We start from the raw sequence: 18,499 nt of genomic DNA, 5'->3' as shown, positions 1-18,499 counted from the left end.
AATCCCTGGCTTGAAAGAATCTGTATGCAGCCATGGGGAAGTGTCCCTGGGAGATGCTTGTAGAAGCTGCAGGTCCCGGAACCCTGGTGTGGGGCAGGCAGCCACCCTTCAGGGTTTCTCGCGGCTGTCCCCGGGGCAGGGGAGGCGCTGATGGCGCTCAGCTGCATCTCTGAGTGGTCAGAGGGAAGTCAGAGACAGAACCAGCTGCCAAACAGCTTCCTGCAGAGTGAGAGCTGGGGCTGGCGTCTCTGCTGAAGGGGAAAGTAAGAAATGAGATACTGAAAATAGCACAGTGTTATGTATCAAATCTGTCTCAATTAAAAAGGGAAATGAGATAATTTCGGGGTGTCTCCTTGAAACAGTGTGTGTGATGACCCTTCTTAATAGGTCATTAAACACGCTGATATCCTTCCAGACCAGGAGTGGTTTGTCATCCCTGTTCGGTTTCTCACTCTCGCTTTGTCAGATTTTTTTTTTTTGTCTCTGCCAAATCTGTGGAAGGAGTTCTAGCTTCCGGGGTCAGCAGTATCCGCCAGTGGCCTGGGTTGGAGGACCTCAGGGTCTTTCAGGGATGCACATACTTAGGGTGTGGACTTCCCAGCTGGTGCAGGTGGCAAAAGAACCTCCCTCCCAGTGCAGGAGACGGAAGAGACACAGGCTTGACCCCCCCGGTCGGGAAGACCCCCCGGAGGAGGGCTTGGCAACCCGCTCCAGGATTCCTGCCTGTAAAGTTCCATGCACAGAGGCGCCTGGTGGGCTACAGTCTGTAGGATTGTAGAGAGTTGGGCGTGACAGAGCGACTGAGCGTGCACACACACACACACACACACACACACGGGTGTGTCATAAAAGGTGACAAAGCCAAGCACTGAACTTTCCAAAAGAAGAGCTGAGACGCAGCGCTCTGTGGCCACAAGGGGACTGTTCTTTTTTTATATTTACCATCCTGATAGCGCATTCCTCTCCTGCCCAGAGGAAAGCCTCCACTCCCTTCTGGATCTGGAGTTCTCCCTTTTACCAGAAGTGATGCTGTGGAAGGTTTGATGTCACCGGGTCTGGGGCGTGCCCAAGCCTCCAGGCCCACAGCTCTCTGTGAGGTTTTCTCCATGGCTGGAGAGGCTGTATCCTTTATTCACTCAACAACCACTTAGGACGCGACTGTGTGAGCGTGCTGAGCTTGTTGCCGTAAATACACTGAGGTCACTACCCCTGAGGAGTTTACTGCGTGAACCAGTCTCTTGGGCTGGGCTGGTGTCTAACATCAGATCCTGGTTCTAACGCTACTTGCTCTTACCTCTAGTGTCTAATGATGGTGCAGTCTGCTTGGCTATACAGCACGTTTCTGTAATGAAATGAGCTCATGTGCAATTTAAAAGTGAGTAGTATCAGTTCATGTGCTCCTCGAGAGCCAGAGTAGCAGGTTAGAATGATAACCTTTCTCCAGCCAGCAGGAAAGGGAAGCGCCTTCAGCTGAACTTCTCATCCGCAGGAAGGAGCTCTTTCTGTTCTAAGAAAATTAAAAACGGTGCCTGCGCCCAGAGCTCCATGCCTGGAGACGTGGGCCCCTAGCCTGGAGGGCTCCCAACTGGCAGCAGGCCGTACGTCCTGCTCTCTGGTCTGGCCCTGGAAAACCAGCATCTCCATTCTGTCAGGTCTTTTTGTACCTTTAATATTTTCTGCAGTCACCTCTTGGCTGCCACAGGCTGCTGGTTTGCTTCTGAGGTACTAATTGTGTGTGTGTGTGCACGTACACGTGTGTGCATGGCCTTGTTACCATAGATATTTTTCAAATTTAAGTGTAGTTTACAGTGTTGTGTTAGTTTCTGGTATAGAGCAAAGTGATTCAATTACACACACACACACACACACACGTGTGTGTATATTCTTTTTCAATTTACTTTCCATTGTAGGTTATTGCAAGATATTGAATACAGTTCCCTGTGGTATACGGTAGGTCCTCATTGTTTATCTATTTTATATGTAGCAGTGTGTATCTGCTAATGCCAAACTCCTATTTGGTTACCATAGGTTTTGTGAGTATATGGGCTGCCGAAGCAAGCCTGGTTACTGTTGGTTTTGAATGATCTTTGAATTTTCCCAGTGCCCTGGTGCTGACTTGTGGAAGGCCCAGAGGGGTAAACATGCTCACACGGAAGCGGGAGTTCTGAGCCTGCCGTCCGCTCCGCTCAGCCTGGCCCAGCACCTTTCCAGCTGTGAGCCCTCGGGGCAGAGCCCTGAAGCCCTGTGCCAGGCCCTGCAGAGTGGCCGCAGCCCGAGACAGGGCCGGGGGGCTCACTCGCTCTCGGTGGTTCAGTCGGCAGGGATTTTACAGTCCGTTTACCGTTTCCTGAATTGGGCAGAGTGAGGCCTGTAAACTCTCTTAATCTGTGGGAAGGGGGGACTGTCTGGAATCCCTTTTTGTGTGACCTGATTCTGGGGTGACCTTAAGTGAGTAGTCAAACCCTTCAGTGGCAGCAGGGAGTTAAGGAGCCTAGTTCCTACTCAGAGAGATGGAGCATCAGTGGTCCTTACTTGGCACAGTGCCCAGACTGCATCAGGCCTTCCACTTACAGCATTCCAGCTTGGGGCCAGGCCAGCCCAGCAGGAAGGGCCCAGGTTGGAGTAATAAATAAAGGATGCCGGAAATGCGGTCAGGAGGACTTGCTTTGAAAATGTTCCCAAGATACATGTATAACCTGATGCTGAAAGTCAAACCTTGTGCTGGGTAGAGAGGTTCCACCAGCAACCCCACGGAGCTCTCTGGTCCCTTCATTCCTCATGCTGTGCAATGGAAGACCATTTTAAAAGCACAGAGGTTGCTTTGAGGAGCAAATCTATTTGTTCATCTTCTGCATTTGGACGCCAGGGGTTAAAAAGATGGTTGAGATTATTTGCACACACAGATCTAAAAATGCCATCATGGGCATTCATAGGTGGCTTTATTAACCTCAGTCTGTTTTAGGCGTTGTAAGCGAGGGAGGCCTGGTCTCTGTTGCTCTGTGACCCAGAGCGCTTGTCTGCGGAGACAAGAGCTGGCTCAGTGAGTCTGTGGCCATGCACCCCCGCCCGCCCGCTGGATGGAGAGGTGTGCTCCTGTCTGGGAATTCAGCCAACACTGTGATCTGTTCTTTCTCTTGGCTTCTGTTTTCATGGTTATGTCACTGTGAGATAGAGGAATCAATAGAATGGAAGATATAGGCAAATAAATATGTTCCAATTAGAAGAAGCAGTGAATCCACTGTACTAGCAAGTACTTTCCTTGAAGGAGAATTATAGGATGCTTTATCTCACTTTTCTAAGAGAAAAGACATTATTATCCAATCACATGGATGAAAACTGCTTGATGGTTCTCAGATCCTTCTGTTTCAGCATCTCCCCATCCTTATCCCAGTCCAGGCCTCTGCATCTAACTGCTGCAGCGGCAGTCCTGTTGATAACCCTGGGCCCTACCGTTGCCCCATCCCCCTGCTCTTCATGCTGCACCGTGCAGACCGGTTCAGTGTCGCTGATCTGGCCGTGGGCCTTCTCTTAAATGCCTTCCCAGTGCTCATGTCGCCCCATACGCCTTCCTTGCCTTCTCATCCTGACTGGATCACTGGATCACTGGACCTTTGAGGGGCCTCCACCCACAACACCACATCATCCCTCCTTATTCCCCGTTTTAGTCAGGGTTCTTCAGAGAGACAGACCAATGGGATGTGTGTGTGTGTGAAGAGATTTATTATAAGGATTTTGCTCTTGTGATTATGGAGGCTTGTAAATTCAAAATCTGTAGACTGGGCCAGCAGGCTGGAGACCCAAGAGAGCTGATGTTTCAGTTCCAGTCTGAAAGCTATCCGCTGGAGGATTCTCTCTCTTTTTGTTCTAGCCAGACCTTCAACTAGATGAAGTCTACCCACGTTATGGAGGGCAACCTGCTATACTCAAATCGCCTGACTAAATGCTAATTTCATCCCCAAACAGCCTTACAGAAACATCCTGAATGTTTGACTGAGTATCTGTGCAGCCTGTGGTGCAGCAAGTTGACACATAAAATTCACCATCGCACTTCTCTTTGCTTTTTGTCATCTGCCCACAGCTTATCTGATGTTCTAATTCTAGACTCAGGGGCTTTGGGCGAGCTGCTTCTTCCACTTGGAGCGCTTTTGCATCTGGAATTCCACTTCCGTAAGGGAGCCTTCGCTGGTCTCCCAGGCTGGGTTCATTCCCTCAGCTCTATATATTGCTGGAGTACACTAAGTTTCCCTTTAATATCACACTTAGAATCACTTGCTCAGTGCCAACCTTTCCCTCGAGACTTTAAGTTCCACGGAGGCAGGAAGCATTTCTGATTTGCTGTTAACATGCCTGACCTTTACGACCTTTCCAAAGGTCATCCAGTGAATGAATGAATGAAAGTACTAATAGTTTACACTGTATTAAACACTGTATTATTATTATCACACTGTATTAAAGAACCCCCTCGCCAGCAACCACCGTGAATGCATGTGGGTGGAGAAGAGCTGCTCTTCGTGATCACCATACTCTCCCCGAAGCAGCTCTCTCTCCCCGTCCGCCACGTCTGTACACCTAGTGGGATTGTGGGGTTCGCCAGATACTCTGAGTGACCTGGGCAAGGTGGGTCCTGGGATGTCACGTATACCTGGGGCCAGTGAGCGGTACGGTTTGGTTTTCTGAAATCCAGCATATATTAATGCGTGCATTCTTTGAGTCCCTGTGTCTTCTCAAGATGACTTGAAAATACAGTTACACCCTCAGGATACGGGGGGATTGTTAGCTACATGTCGATTTCGTTATATTAAATTACAGACTGATGTCCTAGGAGACTGAACGCCCTGGAGGATGGGGCAGGTCTTTTTTTGTTCCTGTGTCAAGTTGCAATCTTAATGATGCAACTGCGTATGGCTCGGCTATAGAAGAGCTTAATTTTCAAAGACAGTCAGACACGTTTATGGCTGACCTGAAGCATTTGTCCCCAACCACTGAGCTGGTATCGCGTTGTCTCCCTAACGGGTTCCTGCTGACAGTCAAAGGAGAGATAAGTCAGGGGAGGTACAAAGCTTTTCAGTTAATTTATGATCCTGTGAGGTGTCAAGGCTGTAATTACTCTGTGACTGTTGCCTTTGCCGAAAGGGAAAAACAGTCTATTGAAAACCTGTTTTATGGAGAAGTCCTTTTCTGAACTTGAAAGATTTGTCTATCCCCCCAGAGCAGTGAGTGAGGAGGAATGAAGATTTTGGCCCAGTCTTTTTCCTAACCGGTGAGTTTGTAAAGCACTTTTTGATGAATAGGAATTTGTTTAACAGAATCTTTAGATCCTTTTTTTGAGGGGGGTCATTCCAAGTGACATGCAAGATCTTAGTTCCCCAACCAGGGATCGAACCTATGCCCCCTGCAGTGGAAGCATGGAGTCTTAACCACTGGACTGCCAGGTTAGTCCCTTATTTTTACATTCTTGACTAGACATCTCACAGACAACTCATTCATTCATTCAGCATATATCTGTAAGCGTTACTGGGCCCAGGGACTGTGGCATGCGTGGGGATAAAGTGACGAACCTGGGAGAGACCCAGAGTATGGGGGAGGCCCCAGCCCTCTTGGCGCTCCTGCGGGGTGGGGGTGACTGGAGACAAGTAAGCAAGTAAGTGAGTGAGTGACAATGCAAGTAAGTAAATTAATGAAAATGATTGCACATGGTGTTGACCGTTTTAGAAAACAGAACTCGGTCATGTGATGAAGTGTGTGCACTGGGGCAGGGGGTAGCTCGTCCATTCTGAACCACCCAAAACGTTGTAGACATAGGGACCTGCTGCCCGAGGAAGGGTCCCCACTCCCGTCCCTGCTCGCAGCACCGTTGCAAAGTGGTGTCATCCAGCTGGCAGGGGGAAAAGGATACCTTTGTGAGAACCTGGCAAACTTTTAGTGGGACTCTCTTTGGATTCCTCTTTCAGCTAAATAGAGCACAGAGCTTCTTTAGGGAAAAGAGAAGAAGGTATTGCAAGTTTTAAACAAGAGTAAGGTTCCCCAATCGCTGCCTCAATCAAGTTCATTAAAACTGAATGTATATTTAAAACTTCCTTATGATTAACTGTGTTATCATGTAAGTAGTAATACTTGAATGTCTCCACTATGTTGAAAGGCATCTTGATTTAGGAGAAAGGGAGTCATGCACCCTCTAAACCTTTGGCTTTCATTAAGTGTAAGTAGTAAATCTCAAGTGCCTGTGGTATAAATAAGGTAACCTTTCTAAGAATTAGCCCTTCTAGGAAATAAATATTTGGCTTGAAAAGCTCTACTACTGTATACTGTTTGCATGTTTCCCCAGCTGCTGTGTTTTGATAGCTGGGGCAATAAGATTAAAACAGACATGAGTTAAACACACACACACATACACGCACGGAAAGATCCGTGCAAACACCTGAGCTTGTGTTTTGGTGTCGCTGATAAATACAGAACGTGATGTGGATACGGGGTCTGGCCGCGTCCCTCCCCTGTGCCGGGTCACAGCGCGCCCAGGGCCCTTCAGCACGATGCTCTACAGGGAAGCCCGGCAGCGGTGGCCAGTGCGATTTAGGACCTTGTTCTGTGCGGAGACCAAATGTAAGTTAAAAAATGCATGTGTTCTGAAGGAATGCCGTATATTTGGCCTAATGTGAAAAGATGATGCCTTCTTCTTCTTTTAACTATTTGTCTATCTGTTTGGCTGCACTGGGTCTCAGTGGCAGGATTCTTCATTGTGGCACTCAGGCTCAGCTGCTCTGTGGCATGGGGGAGATTAGTTCCGTCTCCAGGGATTGAACCGAGTCCCCTGCATGGCAAGGTGGATTCTTAACCACTGGATCACCAGGGAAGTCTCAGTGGATGCCATCCTGAAGCTAGTTAGGCAGCACCCAGCAGTGGAGAACAGTTGCCCTAGATTTTGGCACGCAGGTCACATCCTGAGCCGACCTCTGGCTAGCTGTGCAGTCCCAGTTAAGTGGCCTGACCTCTCTGGATTATTTCCTCACCTATGGAAGGTGAGTACTCACAGGGCCCACCCCCGTGCTTAAGTGACGGTCTTAAGTGGTCTTAAGTGAAGACCTTATCATGATGCGTGGTCCAGGGTTAAAAGGTCCGGCACTCTCGCATCATTCCTTCCATCATCTCTGCTGGATTCCACCTGGCATCCAGATGGGGCTGCTTCTGCCCTTTGGTGTTTGCTCTGCTGTGTCTCTGTAAAGCAGCGTAAAAGCTACATCTCCGGAAATGGAGGTGCTCCTTGGAGGAAGGTGTGTACTGCTGTGAACTTGCCTCTCCGGGACTCTGCTCCTGGTCCCAGAGCAGTGGAATGGCCTCCTGGTAAAGGCTGCCGGACAGTCCTGTCTGTGGCCCTGATGTGCAGAGAAAGACACGTCTGGGAACTTTTAAAGAAGGTAGCTGGCCCGGTAGGCGCTATCGCGAAGGCTGACTTGAATGTGTGTGCATTTACACACACACGTAATTGTACTGTAGGGCCTTCCTAGTGCCTCAGACAGTAAAGCATCTGCCTACAGTGCGGGAGACCTGGAATCAAAATGTGGGTCGGGAAGGTCCCATGGAGGAGGAAATGGTTACCCACTCCAATACTCTTGGCCTGGAGAATCCCATGGACAGAGGCGCCTGGTGGGCTACGGTCCTGGGGTCACAAAGAGTCAGACACGACTGAACGACTAACACTTTCACTTTCATAACTGTATTATATTTATAAAGTTAAAAAATATATTTCAGTATATATATATATATATATATATATATATATATATATATATACATTTAATGGCATCAGAATTGATTAAGCAAAATGAATGACCTTATGTTACGTAGGGAGAACCTTGGAAAGTAAGCCAGAGGCCAATGAGCTTTCTCTATTTTTCTCTAGTCCATACTGCAAAGCTGGGCAAGATGGGTACCTTTATTTCCTTTGTCCCATCTGAAAATGTGTGCGATGGATGCAAAGAGATATTTGTTCATTGCCACATTATTTGTGACAAAAATAAAAAAAAGAATTGCAAACAACCTAAATGATTATCAATAAAGGAATGTCTAAATAAACCAGTATTCCACAGAATCCTATTACAGCAGTTTTAAAAAGAAAATCAAATTGCAAAGAATTAATATAATTATATTAAAATGCACACACACACACAACTGTATACCGTTGAGAGAATATGTGTTTGTGTGTGTGTGTGTGTGTGTGTGTGTGTGTGTGTGTGTACATGGCCACAGAAATAATTTGAAAGGGATGTCATCAAACTGGGAATATAGTTTCCTACAGGAAGGAAATTGGGATGAAGAGAAGGTGAAATTCAAGGGGAATTTTTCTTTCACTATCATATTTGAATTTTAATGTACAATGAAAAATTACATATGTATTACTTGTATGGTTAAACTTAAAGTAATTTCTAAAATAGATGTGAGGACAACTATCTTAGTTCAGGCTGCTATAATGAAAACCGTAGACTGGGCGGCTTAAGTGGCAAACATTTCTTTCTCACAGTGCTGGAGGCCAGGAAGTCCAAGGTCAAGATGCTGGGTGATTCTGGTTTGGGCAAGGACTCTTCCTCGCTTGTGGACAGCCACCTCTTCGCTGTATCCTCAGATGGCAGGGAGAGAGGGGACTCTGGTCCCCTCTTCTTAGAAGGGCACTGATCCCATTATGGGGCCCCATCCTCTTGACCTCATCTAAACCTAACTGCCTCCCAAAGCAGCTTCCCAGTTCCATCCCACGGGGGATTAGGCTTCAATACATAAATCTGGGGGGACACAAGTATAGTGAATAACACCAATCTGCAAAGCTTTTGAAAAGCTCCATTGCAGAATGTAAAGCCATGTACTTGTGAGGATACCACTTTATATTCTCACTCCAGGACCCTGGTATTTTTCAGATTTAACAGCCAGTAATATTTCTTCAACCAAAATTCATGTTCCATTTATATTCTAAGTGTTAGGATGACTAAACAAAATGAATGGTGTACCCATAGTTAGATTTTGGTCTCCAAAGGACTGCTTTTATAGTGGTCTTTTGTCATAGACAAATGGCTCTCCCTAACTACATAATGAGTATCTACTCTCTGCAAAGCACTGTGAAGGCAAATAAGGGAAGAATAAGAGTAGAATATTACTCCTTAGCTGTAAGAATTTTTCTGTGTCACTGTTTGGATGAACTGTGACACCTGAAATTATTTAAGATAATCAGTATAAGTAATTCAGTGTTAAATCACTTCATAACATACTCTTCTTAAGGCAGAAATTAGCTGAAGGTACTCCTAATTATAGCCTGTTAATTTCAATTTCAGAAACTGGTGTCATTTTTTTTCCCCCTTTCTATTTGTCCTACAAAGTTCTATTTCTGGTCATCAAAAAGAAGGTAACTCTGTGGGGAGACTAGGGATTTCATTTGCCCAAATGAGTAACTTTTAACTACTCAATTTCAAGTTGCCAAATGTCTATTTGTTCTTGGGTTTTTGTGGTATGTTATATTCAGCTTGCCTGATGTCGGGCAGAATTTAGGTCTCTAAATACCATGGAAATGCAAGGAATGTCAGACATGACAAAAAGCTGTTGTTGTATGAATGTTCCTTCATGTGTGTGCTTGCTAAGTTGCTCAGTCTGTCCGACTCTTTGCGACCTCATGGACTGTAGCCCGCCAGGCTCCTCTGTCCATGGGATTCTCCAGGCAAGAATACTGGAGTGGGTTGCCATGCCTTCCTCAGGGGATCTTCCCACCCAGGGATCAAACCTTTATCTCTTACATCTCCTGCATCGACAGGCAGATTCTTTTACCAATAACACCACCTGGGAAGCCCATAAATGTTCCTTCATACCATGTTCTAAAGGCAAATATACTACTTTTTAATTTACCTTTTTAGACTGCCACTATGATGTCAGGGACAGAGTACTATTTTGTTTTACAGATGTAAGAAAAATAGCATCTGTAGAAATTCCTCTTCTAGAGATGGTGTCCTGAGTCTTCCTAGGGAGCCGTTGTGAGGGTTCTGTTAGTGTCTGAGTTTATCTGTATGTACTTTACAGCTGGAGGCTGGGGAAATACCCACAGACGCTTGTGTGGACCTGCTCGACTCCCTGGGAAACAGGTGAGTCACTGGGACTGCATAAGCCTCCACTCCAACTGGAGAACTAGCTTTTAGGTCCCACAAGTTCAGGGTCAACTCAGACCCAGTCCAACACGAAAGATTTGGCATCTACCTTCCCCAGTGCCAAAGATCCTCATGAGCAGTTACAGATGTTTGTAGCAGGACCCGTGAATTCTTTATCTTATGAACTCTCTGGCCGGGTTCCTCTCTAGGGAGACCTAGCCTCTTCTCTTCAGTGGCCTGTGAACCTGTGGATTAGAGCAGCTGATGTCAGTCTTCTGTTCTCCAGCTCACTCCCTCTCACTTTTTAGTTTTGTTGTCATTTGTTTCTGTTTACTTTTTCTTTTTAAATTTTGTTTATTTGTCTGTGCCAGGTCATGGTTGTGGCGTGCAGGATCTTTAGTGGGATCTTGTTCCCTGATCGGGGGTTGAGCCTAGGCCCCCTGCGTTGGGAGCACGGTGTCTGAGCCCCTGGGCCACCAGGGGAATCCCTCCAGCTCGCCGTTGATTTTTTTTTTTTTTTCAAGTCAAATAACACCTTCAGTCAGTCCACCCATCTTTCCTGCAGCTGACCTCTCACGGCCACGGGTTCCTAATGATCAAAGTACCCCATTTGTCACTCTGACCTTGCTTTTGATTATGGCGTTTACATTCATCTCGCCTCTGATGCTCAGTTGTCACCCCTTGGCCTCTGGTCCTTTGGAATCCTGTCGTTGTTCTTTTGGAATCCTGTCATCCTCCAAAAGAGCCCAATACCAGGGAGCATCTCCCATGTCAACTCAGAGCATGTCAGCTGTGCGTGCTGTGTGCTAAGTCACTTCAGTCGTGTCCAACTCTTTGCAGCCCTATGGACTGGAGCCCTCCAGGCAAGAAGACTGGAGTGGATTTCCATGCCTTCCTCCAGGGGATCTTGCTGACTCAGGGATTGAACCCACGTCTCTTATGTTTCCTGCATTGGCAGCTGGGTTCTTTGCCACCAGTGCCTCCTGGGAAGTCCCCCTGGTCAGATAGTGGGCTCTTCTTTATTTTCTCGTGATAAGTCCAATCTTTACCCTTCAACCTTCAAACCTTCAACTCATCTCTCAATATCATGCCAAGGCACTCCCAGAACCTCCATTTAATTCACGGTAGGCCATCCTTGCGCCTAGGCTTCCAGGAACCATCCCAACATTTAAGGACCATCTTCAGGTGTCTGTGCCAGGATACTAAGCCACCAGTTTACAGGAGAGTGTTTCTTGGTTGATAAGGTCTCTTCAGTCCAGCCTGACACTCACCGCATCAACCCTTCTTCACCCACATGTTCTCCATCCCATCTGTACAGAACAGTGGAACCTGAAAGTCCTTTAGTACAAAGCTGTTTCCTGCAAGAGCAGGGACTCTCGATAGGAAATTTCCCTGCAGGCTTGCTGAGCCCTGGCCCTAATTATCAGCAGGGGTGGAAGGATTTTGAGGAAGGGGAGCATCCCCTTATGAGGCAGCTGACTAGGTGAGCTCTTTGCAGGTCTCCAGGCAAGAAAGGGCAGCTCCCGAAAGAAGGAGCTGCTTTGCGGTCAGAAAGTTCAGGGGTGTTGGGAGTTCAGGGCTGTGGGGCTTGTGCACTAGTGTCCCTGTGGCGAATCTCAGGGCCACTGCATACGGGTAAACTCCCCACACCTCCAGGAGTCCCACCCTTGGGTGCCAGGAAACTCCATCCCGGATGGGTACTGTGTAATTCTCCTGGTCGGTAGCTCTGCTTGTAGCTCATAAGGCAGAGGTGAGAGAATTGTGAAGTGGTGCACAAAATGTGTGCGGAACAAGCGTTTTCCACAGGACTTTATTGACGAGGTGAGGTCAGAGAAATACTTCATTTAAACCCAGAACTTCCCGTGTGACAGATACATTCATAGCAGTCACAGAAGGCCAGATATCTTCAGGTGTCTCCAACCCCCAAAGATGGATTAAGTCTTGAAGAAAGCAGTACTGAACTAGAGTCAAACACAGTTGTTTAGTCATCTAGTGGCAATAATAATAGTGGTTATTGAAAGCTGGCATCTGTATGCATTCTAGATTATTGTTGTTGAGTCCTAAGTTGCGTCCAACTCTTTCAAGACCCTATGGACTGTGGCCCGCGAGGCTTCTCTGTCCGTGAGATTTCCTAGGCAAAAATAATGGACTGGGTTGTCCCCGTGCATTATAGATACATGCCTTATCTCATTTCTCTAAAATAGTGTTTTTATACATGATCTTATTTAATTTTCAAAACAAGTTGGTAGTATATCCTGTTTACAGAAGGAGTAGCTGATACTCAGAGAAGTTAAGTAGCTTCTCTACAGTAAAATAACCAGTAAGGGATGGATCTAAATTTATCTGACTCTAAAATGTTAACCAGCTAATTTTTTTCACTGGAGTAGAGTTGCAACCAGCTGATTTTTAACAGCTCTGTTAATACCCAACAAAGCCCTGAAAATTTAGAATATACCAGTCAGGATTTTTTATACATATGTAGATAATTTCTGAACAAGGAGCAGCACAACAAACCAAAGATGTTCTAAAACATCATTTTTGTAAAAGTTGAAAGCAGTGTGATGATTTTTAAAAATTGCAATAAGCTACATTTAGGAAAAAAAATAAGAAAAAAAAAGTCAATCTACTGTCTTGTTCTTAAGCTCTTGTTCCATAGGATCTTCTCACCGTGACTGGCATTCACCAAGATGGCCCCAGGACCATGGAGAAGGGCACCCGCTCTAGGCAGTCTTTCTTCAGCCCTTGGTAATTACAGGATAAACTTGAAACTACCATCCTGAAATATTACTTTTAAGGAAACTTCTGATTTTGGAGTACTGCTGGCGTTGCTGAGAGTGATAACTAAAAAGATCCTATTACAACTTGTTATTTGGGGGATTACATAGAATGTGTTTCAGTAACCAGGTGAGGCAGGCGTAGGGGACGGTCGATCTGGCAGGAGCTGGCTGCTGGACAGTAGAAACCATCATTATCACACTTGCTCCTGCCACCTCCTAGAGGAGCAGCCTGCCCAGCACTTTGAGAGTGTGGTGATGGGATCTGCCTTTTTTGGGGTCCGCATCCCTGGTGGTAACGTCCTCGCTTTTACTTGAGGAGGAAGGGGGAGGCTGGGAAGGCATTCAGCATGGTTTCTCGGGGGAATGGGAGGAAGAGGGGGCAGTTTGTCCAGCTGATTCTCAGCCAACAAGCGCTCAGAGCGGGAGCTCCTTGTTAGACAGCTCGTCCTCGTGGACCTTGGAGAGAGCTCTTCCCGTCCTGGTTCTCTGCTCACTGATGTTTCTTGCTTTGTGGCAGGATGTCCCCCTTTTCACTGAGCAGCAGCCTCACCAGTGTAACTCCTTTTGTAACATATAGAAAGTCATACCCTTTAGTGGATAAAGGGGTCTGAGAGATGTCACTGGTGAGTGTATCCCAGGAATGTCGAAAGTGTGTTTGTGAAGAGCTAGTTTCTGCTGTTTCTGTCCCTTTAGCATCAACGCTAGTTTATTGGGCATTTTCTTTTTTCTTTTATTTGTGTGTTTATTGATGTGAAGTTGACATACAGTCATGCGCTAGTTCAGATGTTCAGCACCCTGATTCAGTTATATACAAACACACACACACACACACACATTCTTTTCCAGGTTTTTTTCCCTTTATAGGTTATCACAAAATATTGAGTATAGTTCTGTGTGCTATCAGTAGGTCCTTGTTGAGTCTCTGTTTCACATACGGCAGTGTGTATATGTGGGGGCTTCCTCGGTAGCTCAGCTGCTAAAGGATCCGCCTGCAGTGGAGGAGACCCCGGTTTGATTCCTGGGTTGGGAAGACCCCCTGGAGGAGGGCTTGGCAACCCGCTCCAGCATTCGTGGGCTTCTCTCACGGCTCAGATGGTAAAGAATCCACCTGCAATGCGGGTGACCTGGATTTGATCCCTGGGTCAGAAAGATCCCCTGGAGGAGGGCATGGCAACCCACTCCAGTATTCTTGCCTGGAGAATCCCATGGACAGAGGAGCCTGGTGGGCTGCGGTCCATGGGGTTGCAGAGAGTCAGACGCGACTGAGTACCTAAGCCCAGCACAGTGGCATATATTAATCCCAGACTCCTAATTTATCCTCCCCACCTTTCCCTTTCGGTAACCACAGGGAAAAACATTTGTTTTCTGTCTGTGAGTCTGGTTCTGATTTGTAAATAAGTTGATTTGTATCATTTTTTTTAAGATTCTACATTTAAGTGATATCGTATGATACTTGTTTTTCTCTGTCTTACTTCACTCAATATGACAACCTATAGGTCCATGCATGTCGCTGAAAATGGCATTATTTTGGCTTTTTTAAAAATGACTGAGTAATATTCCATGTATATATATGTACCACACATCTTCATTATGTATTTCATCCATCGATGAACATTTAGGTTACTTTCATGTCTTGGCTATTGTGAGTAATGCTTCAGTGAATATTAGGGTATGTATATCTTTTTGAGTTATGGTTTTCTCCAGATGTATGCCTGGAGTGGGAGTGCAGGATCACATGGTGGCTCTGTGTTCAGCTTCTTGGAGAACCTCTGTGCTGTCCACACTGGCTGCACCAGCTCGCCTTCCCCCAGCAGTGTAGAAGGGCTCCCTTTTCTCTACACCCTTCCACCGTTTATTATTTGTAGACTTTTTGATGATGACCATTCTGACTGGTGGGGCTTCCCTGGTGGATCAGATGGTAAAGAATCTACTTGTAGTGCAGGAGACCTGGGTTCCATCACTGGGTTGGGACGATCCCTTGGAGAAGGGAATGGCAAGCCACTCCAGTATTCTTGCCTGGAGAAGTCCATGGACAGAGGAGCCTGGTGGGCTACAGTCCATGGGGTCACAGAGAGTCAGACACAACTGAGCAACTAATACACTCACACACACACGTTCTGACTGGTATGAGGTGATACCTCATTGTAGTTTTGATTTGAATCTCTCTAATAATTAGCCGTGTTGACCATCTTTTCATGTGCCTTTTGGCTATCTGCATTCTTTTTTGGAGAAATGTCTACTTAGGTCTTCTGCCCATTTTTGATTGGGGTGTTTGTTTTTTTTTCATATTGAACTATATGAGCTGTTTCTGTATCTTGGAGCTTAATCCCTTGTAAGTTGCATCATTTACAAATATTTTCTCCCATTTTGTAAGTTGTCTTTTCATTTTGTTTATGGTTTCCTTTTGCTGTGGAAAAGCTTTTAAGCTTAATTAGATCTCATTTGTTTGTTTTTGTTTCCATTACTGTAGGAGACATCCAAAGAGATATTGCTGCAGTTTATGTCAGAGAAGGTCCTACTGTTCATTTTCTATGTGTCATCACTGTACCAAACTTTTATCACCTTGTTCTCTGAAGGTTATGCTAGTTTTTAATTGATGTGTAGCTGATGTACAATATTGTCTGTTACAGGTGTACAATGTAGTGATTTATCATTTTTAAAGGTTGTACTCCATTCACAGTTATTGTAAAACATTGGCTCTGTTCCCTGTGCTGTAGAATATATCCTCGTTGCTTATCTATTTAATACAATTTATTTATCTCTTATCTATTTAATACATAGCAGTTTATTGCTCTTAACCCCTTACCTCTGCTCTGCCCCGCCACTCGCCCCACTGGTAGCCACTGGTTTGTTCTCTGTGAGTCGGCTTGTTTTGGTTACACTCACTGCTTTGTTGTGATTTTTAGATTCCACACCTAAGTTTGAGTCTCACAAGCACCATCTGAGATCATTGTTCTATTACCTCCATTTTACAATGGAGGAGACTGAGGCTTGGAGGCTTATTAGATGATCTGTCCCAGCATCATGTGTTCAGCAGATGAAAGTCAAATCCACGTCTGATTTCAGCAACTCAGTCAAGTTATTGAGTCGTAAGTTGATGTTCTTTAGAATTGTTACAATTCACATATCATAAAATTCACTCTTTTAAAGCATACAGTTTAGTGTTTTTTATTATATTCAGAAGGGTGTACAACCATGTCCAGTATCTAATTTCATCACCTCAAAGAGAAACCTCAGACTCACTAACAAGCTGCTCCCCTGGCTTCTCTCTCCCACCTCCTCTTGCAAGCAGTCCATTTCCTGTCTCTGTGGATTTGCCCGTCCTGGACGTTTGGTATAAAGACTAGCGTACCACATGTGACGTCTGGGGTCTGGCCCTGCTGGCTCGGATGGTAAGGCATCTATGTGCAATGCAGGAGACCCTGGGTTCAGTCACTGGGTCAGGAAGACCCCCTGAAGAAGGGAATTGTTGCCCACTTCAGTGTTCTTGCCTGGAAAATGCCATGGACAGAGGAGCCTGGTGGGCTACAGTCCACGGGGTTGCAGAGAGTTGGACACGACTGAATGACTGACATTCTTTCCATTGACTTAGCTTAATGTTTTCAGAGTCCATCTATGTTATATCAGACGTCCGTGGTTCGTTCCTTTTTATGCCTGAACAGCGTTTCGTTGTATGGTTGTGTACCGCATTTGGTTTGTCCATCCACCAGCTGATGGACGTTTGAGTTGTTCCCACTTTTGGTGATAAATAATGCTCAGGTGGCGCCTGTATGACCTCACTGGGCTTTTACTGGAAAACTTGTCTTCTTCTCAACATAGGGAATAAAACACAGCAGTTTCCGAGGCAGTGTCTGGAAGGCTTCATAGCGTGGAGAGGCAGGCTCTCCGTGGAGCTGTGTTACTGTGGTGATGGCCGTGTCCAGTGGAAGGCAGGGCTGTGAACCGCTGAGTCTCCGCGTGTGTCTGGAGGGCACCGGGTCTACATGGTAATGATCGTTATGTGTCCGTTTCCCTTTCATCGCCCGTCACTGGAGTACATTCACGTGCTTTTTAAGTCTAATTTGGGAAAAGCAAGTCAGGAACTAAATGAGATGCCCTTCTCAGGGTCCTCTGTCTCCCATCTCTTGGGTACTTGCTGTGGGCCCAGTGGATGGATGGGCTTCCCAGGTGGCACTAGTGGGAAAGAAACTGCCCGCCAGTGCAGGAGATGTGAGACATGGATTCAACCCCTGGGTCGGGAGGATCCCCTGGAGGAGGGCATGGCAACCCACTCCAGTATTCTTGCTTGGGAAAATCCCATGGACAGAGGAGCCTGGTGAGCTACAGGCCGTGGGTCGTAAAAGAGTCAAGACGCGACTGAAGCAACCTGGCACGTGAGCACACGGTGGGTGGTTGGTTTGTTGCTCTGTGGACGGGGTGAGGCTGCTGTTGCCCTAAACCCCACACAGGGCAGCCTCTTCTGCTGGTCATTTTTCAGTTAATGATACTTCGGCAGTGATTGTTCTTTCTCAACATATTTATTTAAAAAATAGCAAAAATGAATTAGAGTTACAGGTTTATTCTTTTTGCATGACTTGTTGACAGCATGGACTGCTTCTCAGTGGTGAGAGAAACCCAGCACCCAGCAGTCCTGCGTCTGAGACTCACATAGACCAAGAGGGTATGTTTGAACGTGGGAAAGACGCATAGAAACATCTGTTACAGTGGAACATACATTTGTGTACATAGGACCCAGTGATTCCACTCTAGGTGAACGTGTGTATGTGTGGAGTCTCCTGAAGGGATGAGTGTAAGAATGTTTATAGCAGCACTGTTTTCAATACACTATGCAAAAACTCGTCAGTAGAAGAATGGATACATGAACGGTGGGATAGTCATTCACACGGTGGAATGTAATATATGTCAGTGAGAATGAAAGGAGCAGCAATGTGGAAGAAGCTCACAAATGTAGAGTAAAAGAAGCCAGGCAAAAAGGAATACGTGAGCAGAATATGAGGTTCAAAAATAGGCAGAACTAAGCTTCACATTAAAATTCAGGACAGTGGTTACCCTTGGGGTGGGGGGTGGTCAGTGGTCAGAAGCGGCATGAGCAGGGCTCTGGGAGGCTTTGCTAATTTCTTTTCTTGACTAAGCTGCTATTCACACAGGTCTGTTCTGTTTTTTCCATCCCCCCCCCCCCCCAACACTGATCAGGACTTTATTTAAAAATTAGTAAACAACACTGTAGAATCATTGATATGTAAATTTATAAAATCCTGCATCTTAAATTTAGTTGGCAAAGACCAGTTAGTTAGTGGCTCAGTGGGAAAGAACCCACCTGCCAATGCAGGAGACACAGGAGATGTGAGTTCAATCCCTGGGTCAGGAAGAGCCCGTGGAGGAGGAAATGGGAGCCCACTCCAGCACTCTTGGCTGGAAAATCCCATGGACGGAGGAGCCTGGTGGGCTGCAGTCCACGGGGTCGCAGAGTCAGACACGACCGAGCATGTGCGCCTTAGCCCACAGTTAGCCATAGGCATGCGTTTAGTCTTCCCTGTAGAAATCAGACACTAAAGGGTAAAGAAAAAAGCTTCCTCTTGTTTGAAAATACCAGTTTAAGCAGAGGAC

General features: G+C 46.2%; 1 protein-coding gene across 3 annotated transcripts in view; it reads left to right on the top strand.

The window, feature by feature from the left end:
• Positions 1-18,499, top strand: part of ANKRD6 (ankyrin repeat domain 6) — a 175,235-nt gene that overhangs the window by 77,810 nt on the left and 78,926 nt on the right. The window lies entirely within an intron of this gene.

The sequence above is a fragment of the Odocoileus virginianus genome, chromosome 19 (genome assembly GCF_023699985.2).
Source record: "Odocoileus virginianus isolate 20LAN1187 ecotype Illinois chromosome 19, Ovbor_1.2, whole genome shotgun sequence".
Classification (NCBI taxonomy): Eukaryota; Metazoa; Chordata; class Mammalia; order Artiodactyla; family Cervidae; genus Odocoileus; species Odocoileus virginianus.
Note: the sequence above shows the minus strand (reverse complement) of the source record. Positions and strands in the feature narration are given on the sequence as shown.